This window comes from Macaca fascicularis, chromosome 11 (assembly GCF_037993035.2).
Source record: "Macaca fascicularis isolate 582-1 chromosome 11, T2T-MFA8v1.1".
Taxonomy (NCBI): domain Eukaryota; kingdom Metazoa; phylum Chordata; class Mammalia; order Primates; family Cercopithecidae; genus Macaca; species Macaca fascicularis.
The window spans coordinates 62,674,854-62,681,591 of record NC_088385.1 but is presented as its reverse complement, the minus strand read 5'-3'; positions in this window follow the sequence as shown (position 1 = coordinate 62,681,591).

The following is a 6,738-nucleotide window of genomic DNA, read 5'->3' as shown; positions in this document are numbered from 1 at the left end:
TGGTCTCAAACTCCTGACCTCAGGTGATCCACCCACCTCAGGCCTCCCAGCCTGGCCCAATATTTCTTTCAATTTTTTTTTTTTCTCTTAGAAACTTTATTGGTCCTGGAGAAAGGGAGGCAAACAGCTCCCGCCTCCCGCTGAGAGTCCCTCCAGCCCTCACTGTTCCCCGTTGCTGTTGATGGGGTGGTTGAGGTGCTCAGGGGAGGCCAGGAAGGCCTTGAGCTTGGGCCGGGTCCTGGTGCCACGTAGGCCGAGAGCATTGGGAACACATCCAGGCAGCTGGTGGCCAGGACCTCGTGCGTCGGCAGCAAGTCCAGCAGGTTGTAGTAAGCGAAGGAGATCTGGTCAATGAAGGCCTAGCCTCCCTGGTTCTGGGACGGCAGGGTCTCAAAGGCTTCAGTTGCCCAGGGAGTGCCTTCACATAGTCACGCTTGCCCACCTCGTAGTTGGTGTAGATAAGGGTGAGGTATTCAATTTTTTTTTTTTGAGACAGAGTTTCCCTCTTGTTGCCCAGGCTGGAGTGCAATGGTGCAATCTCGGCTCACTGCAACCTCTGCCTCCCGGGTTCAAATGATCCTCCTGCCTCAGCCTCCCCAGTAGCTGGGATTACAGGGTCCCACCATGCCTGGCTAATTTTTGTATTTTTAGTAGAGACTGGGTTTCACCACGTTGGCCGGGCTGGTCTCCAACTCCTGACCTCAAGTGATCTGCCTGTATCAGCCTCCCAAAGTGCTGGGATACAGGCATGAGCCATCACTCCTGGCCTTTCTTTTTGAGACAGGATCTCTGTCACCCAGGCTGGAGTGCAGTGGTATGTTAACGGCTTACTGAAGTCTTAAATCCTTGGGCTCAAGTGATCCTTCCACCTCAGCCTCCTTAGTAGCTGGGAGTACAGGCGTGTGCCACCACACCCTGGTAAGTTTTAAAATTTTTTCTAGAGATGGGTTCTGACTATGTTGCTCAGGCTGGTCTCAAACTTCTAGGCTCAAGCAATCAGCCTACCTCAGCTTCCCAAAGTGCTGGGATTACAGGAGTGAGCCACTATGCTCAGTTCCCATGTCTTAGGTTCTGTTTTGTTTTGTTTTGTTGAAATGGAGTCTCCCTCTGTCACCCAGGCTGTAGTGCAGTGGTGCGATCTTGGCTCACTGCAACCTCTGTCTCCTGAGTTCAAGCAATTCTCCTCCCTCAGCCTCCGTGAGCAGCTGGAACTACAGGCGTGTGCCACCACGCCCGACTATTTTTTTTTTTTTGTATTTTTAGTAGAGACTAAAAGTTACTAAAACATTACTAAAAGTTACTGCGCCCTGTCCTATGTCTTAGTTTTTAACAAAAGTTTATACAATACAAATAAAATAAAAATTTTAAAAATAGAAAAAAGAGCCAGGCGCGGTGGCTCACACCCTGTAATCCCAGCACTTTGGGAGGCTGAAGCAGGCAGATCACTTAAGATCAGGAGTTCAAGACCAGCCTGGCTAACATGGTGAAACCCCGTCTCTACTAAAAATACAAAAAAATTAGCTGGTACTGTGGCGTGTGCCTGTAATCCTGGCTACTCAGGAGGCTGAGGCAGGAGAATTGCTTGAACCTGGGAGGCAGAAGTTGCAGTGATCCGAGATCGCGCCATTGCACTCCAGCCTGGGCAACAGAGCAAGACACCATTTCAAAAATAAATAAATAAATAAGTTTATAGAATAAGGACATAAAGAAATATTTTTGTACAGCTGTCCAATGTGTTTCTGTTTTAAGCTAAGTGTTTTTTACAAAAGAGTCAAAAAGTTAACAAAAAATTTAAAAGTTTATAAAGTAAAAATATCAGCTGGGCGCGGTGGCTCACGCCTGTAATCCCAACACTTTGGAAGGCCGAGGTGGGTTTATCACTTGATGCCAGGAGTTCGAGACCAGCCTGGTCATCATGGTGAAACTTTGTCTCTACTAAAAAGACAAAAACTTAGCCAGGCGTGGTGGTGCATGCCTGTAATCCCAGCTTCTTGGGAGGCTGAAGCAGGAGAATCACTTGAACCCAGGAGATAGAGGTTGCAGTGAGCTGAAATCGCACCACTGCACTCCAGCCTGGGTGACACAGTGAGACTCTATAACAACAACAACACCACCACTTACAGTAAGCTAAGGTTAATTTATTATTGAAGAAAAATACTTTCTTATAAATTTAGTGCAGCCTAAGTATACATTAATAAAGTCTACAGTAGTGTACAATAATGTCCTAGGCCTTCACATTCACTCACTGACTCACCCAGAGCAACTTCTAGTCCTGCAAGCTCCATTCATGGTGTACCATTTTTTACCTTTTATATCCTAATTTTTCTGTACGTTTTCTATGTTTACATATGGTTAGATACACAAATAATATACCATTGTGTTACATTTGCCTACAGTATTCAGTAGATGCTTGTACACGCCATAGGGGTTTGTAGCCTAGGAGCAATAGGCCATACTATATAACCTAGGTGTGTAGGAGGCTGTACCATCTAGTGTGTAAGTACACTGTATAATGTTGGTACAGTGATGAAAAGGCCTAATGATGCATTTCTCAGAACACATCTCTGTTGCTAAGCAACACACAACTGTATATTATATATATATATAATAAATTTGAAAGCCACTGATACAATCAATTGTGAGGGTCTGAGATACCACACATCCTTTCCTTCTTCTGGTTCCTATATTTGGGATGTGAGAGGTAGAAGGATGTTCTTTTAATTACTTCCCCAATGGGACCTTGTAACTTATAGCAAATTAAATTATCTCCTGACTTTCTTTTCTATTTCTAAGGCTATTTATTTAATATTGCTCTCCTCCTTGCATGTGATTCTGTCATAATGTGCAAACAGCAAGACTCTAGGGATCTGGAAGTGAGTTATTTTAGGACTGGTCGTTTACTTTCATGGGCTCAGAACCTGTGTGTTAGTTTATTATTGTCCACTAGGTGGTACTAGGAGGAGCCAATGTTTGCAAGTTACCTTGACCCTAGACTCCAGCTTTGTTTCAGAGTAGCAGACGGGTTTATTTTGCTAGATAATTTTTTCTCCCCAGGCTCCCAAGAATTTCAGGAAAGGGTATCTAGATCTTTCTCTCCTTCCCAAATATAACCTAGATGAACAAATTGAGGAGGATAGAAAATCTAGGATGAAGAAGGTACATTTTTTGGTCAATATTGTCACCTCTTAAAGATCAGGAATGCATTCCATTCTCTGCTGGAGATTAAAGAAGACGCTCTATTGCAGTGGAAGGGATGGGGTTATACTCCAAGTGAACAACTGGCTGTGTGGGGTAATATAATTGGTTGAGAGGAGAAAAGGGAAATGTTAAAAGATCTCTTCCTTGGGAAAGCAACAAGTCATAAAATTTGAATAAATGAAAATATTGAAAATAAAAACATTTTTCAAGAGCATTCTATAGGCCAGAAGCATAAAAAGTTGAATAAATTTTCCTTTCTAGAAACTAAAGGGAAACACAGGTAAATACCCAACCACAATACAGTGTGATAAATACACTAATAGGGACATACACAGGGTGCCATGGAAGCAGCGAGTGGACTCTTTTTTTGAGATGGAGTCTTGCTCTTGTCGCCCAGGCTGGAGTGTAGTGGCGTGATCTCAGCTCACTACAACCTCCATCTCCCGGGTCCAAGTGATTCTCCTGCCTCAGCCTCCTGAGTAGCTGGGATTACAGGTGTGCACCACCATGCCCGGCTAATTTTTGTACTTTTAGTAGAGACGGGGTTTCGTCATGTTGTCTAGACTGGTCTCGAACTCATGACCTCAAGTAGTCCGCCCACTTCGGCCTCCCAAAGTGCTGTGATTACTGGTGTGAGCCCCCGTGCCCGGCTGAGAGTGGACTCTTAAGTCATCTATGAAGATGGGGATGGGAAGGTGTTGCTCAGGGAAGGCTTCCCAGAGGAGATGACGTGGAAGCCAAGGCTGAGTCTGGAAAAATTAATAGGAGCTCTCTAACATCCTGACAATCCACACATTTCTGCTGTACTCAAGTCTTGGTGACTTCATTTACTCCTGTGATTTCAATAATTACCTCTATGCTAAAAATGCCCAGTCTTTTTCTAGCCCAGTCACCTCTCTAAAACCATCAGATATCTTCTATTTTGGTGTTGGTGCTTCAAATTCAACTTGTCTAAAAACTAACGCTGAAGGAAGCCTGAGGCTATGAGCTTTTATGGTGATCATAATAATCTGTATCCATATTTTTATTACCCAGGTGGATATCTTAGTTACTTCTCATCTGGACTACTACAAACCAGTGGTCCACACTAACCGGTCTTCCACTTAGGTCTCTCCCCACCACCCACTTCCCCAGTATGTCCTAAACATTTTGATTTTCAACAAGATTTACCTCCCTAAAGCCCAATGTTGATGGTACATTTCATTGAACGACCACATTTAGTAGTTCACTTTGCTCTACCTGGTGAAGATGAAGTTCGTCCGTTGAATGATCAATGCACACTATGTTCTGGTCCTAAATTACTCTTTCAGTCTTATACCGTAGAATTCCCTTAAGTGCCTTTTACAGACAAACTCACCTACTTACTACTTCCTGAACATAGCTTATGCTTTTCTACCTCAGGGTCTAAGTTTATGCTATTGCTTTTATCTTGCTTGTCACAACACTCTTTTGGAAAGGGAAACGTTTCCCAAGCATAACATTTATATATAACAGAGAATTTATATGTTAATATATAAAGAGCTCTTGCAAATCGACAAGAAAAGATAACTACTCCGACAGAAAAACAGGCAAAGTACATAAAGAGACAATTTCTATTGAGATGGTTGGGTTTAAGTCTACCATAATCTCCCACAATGCTGTTTTCTGTTTGTTCCATCCTTTTTTCTTTTTTTCGACAGAGTCTTGCTCTGTTGCCCAGGCTGTAGTGCAGTGGCACAATCATGGCTCACTGCAGCCTCAGCCTCCTGGGCACAAGTGGGCCTCCCTCAGCCTCCTGAGTAGCCAAGACTATAGGCACATGCTACCACGTTTGGCTAATTTTTTGTATTTTCAGTAAAGATGGGGTTTTGTATTTTCAGTAAAGATGGGGTTTTGTATGTAACCTAGACTGGTCTTGAACCCATGGGTTCAAGCAATCTGCCCACCTCAGCCTCACATAGTGTTAGGATTACAGGCATGAGCCATAGTGCCCAGTTTATTTTTGTTTTCTTCCTCTTTTCCTGCTGTCTTTGGATTATTTTTGATATTTCACATTATCTCCCCTTATATTTCTTATTTTTTCCAGTGGTTACTCTTAGGTTTATCATAGGTATCTTTAATTTATTAGTCTACATTCAAATAATATATATAAATCATATTTATATATTATGTGATTTTATATATGTGTGTGTGTGTGTGTGTATATATATATATACACACAATTTTTTTTTTTTTTTTTTTGAGATGGAGTTTCACTCTTATCGCCCAGGCTGGAGTGCAGTGGCACGATCTTGGCTCACTGCAACTTCTGTCTTCTGGGTTCAAGCGATTCTCCTGCCTCAGCCTCTTGAGTAGCTGGGAATTATAGGCTCCCACCACCACACCTGGCTAATTTTTTTTGAATTTTTAGTAGAGACGGGGTTTCGCCATGTTGGCCAGACTGGTCTCAAACTCTTGACCTCAAATGATCCGCCCGCCTCAGCCTCCCAAAGTGTTGAGATTACAGGTGTGAGCCACCGATGCCAGCCCCAAATAATATTATACCACTTCATATGTAATGTAAAAACTTTATAAAATCATACTTCTGTTTTCCCTTCTCCCATCCTTTTTGCTATTGTTGTCATACTTTGTACTTACTTCTACATATATTATATCCCTATCATATCCCACAATACACTATTACTATTTTTTTTTTTTTTTTGAGACGGAGTCTTGCTCTGTCACCCAAGTCAGAGTGCAGTGGTGCGATCTTGGCTCGCTGCAACCTCTGCCTCCCAGGTTCAAGTCATTCTCCTGCCTCAGCCTCCCAAGTAGCTGGGATTACAGGGATGTGCCACCAAGCCGAGCTAATTTTTGTATTTTTTGATAGAGATGAGGTTTCATCATGTTGGCCAGCCTAGTCTCAAACTCCTGGCCTCAAGTGATCCTCCCACCTGGGCCTCCCAAAGTTCTGGGATAACAGGCATGAGCCACTGTGTTCGGCCCTGGCTCTTTTAAATAATTTAAAAAATTAAAAAATATATTTACTTACATGTTTACTATTTCCCATGCCCTTTCTTTTTTCTTCCTCTTCTTTTTTCCTCCTTCTTTTTCTTTTTTGAGAGGGTCTCACTCTGTCACCCAAGTTGGAGTGCAAGTGGTGCGATCATAGCTCACTGCAGCCTTGTACTCAAGCAATCTTCCCACCTCAGCCTTCTAAGCAGCTGGGACTATAGGCACATGTGACCACACCTGGCTAATTAAAACAATTTTTTTTCTAGAGACAGAATCTTGTTATGTTGCTCAGGCTGGTCTCTAACTCCTGCATAGCCTTTTATTGTGTGTGTAGATCTCAGTTACCTTTTTTTTTTTTTTTTTTTGAGATGGAGTCTCGCTCTGTCGCCCAGGGTGGAGTACACTGGTGTGATCTCAACTCACTGCAAACTCCGCCTCCTGGGTTCACGCCATTCTCCTGTTAGCCTCCCGAGTAGCTGGGACTACAGGCGCCCGCCACCACGCCCAGCTAGTTTTTTGTATTTTTAGTAGAGACGGGGTTTCACCATGTTAGCCAGGATAGTCTTG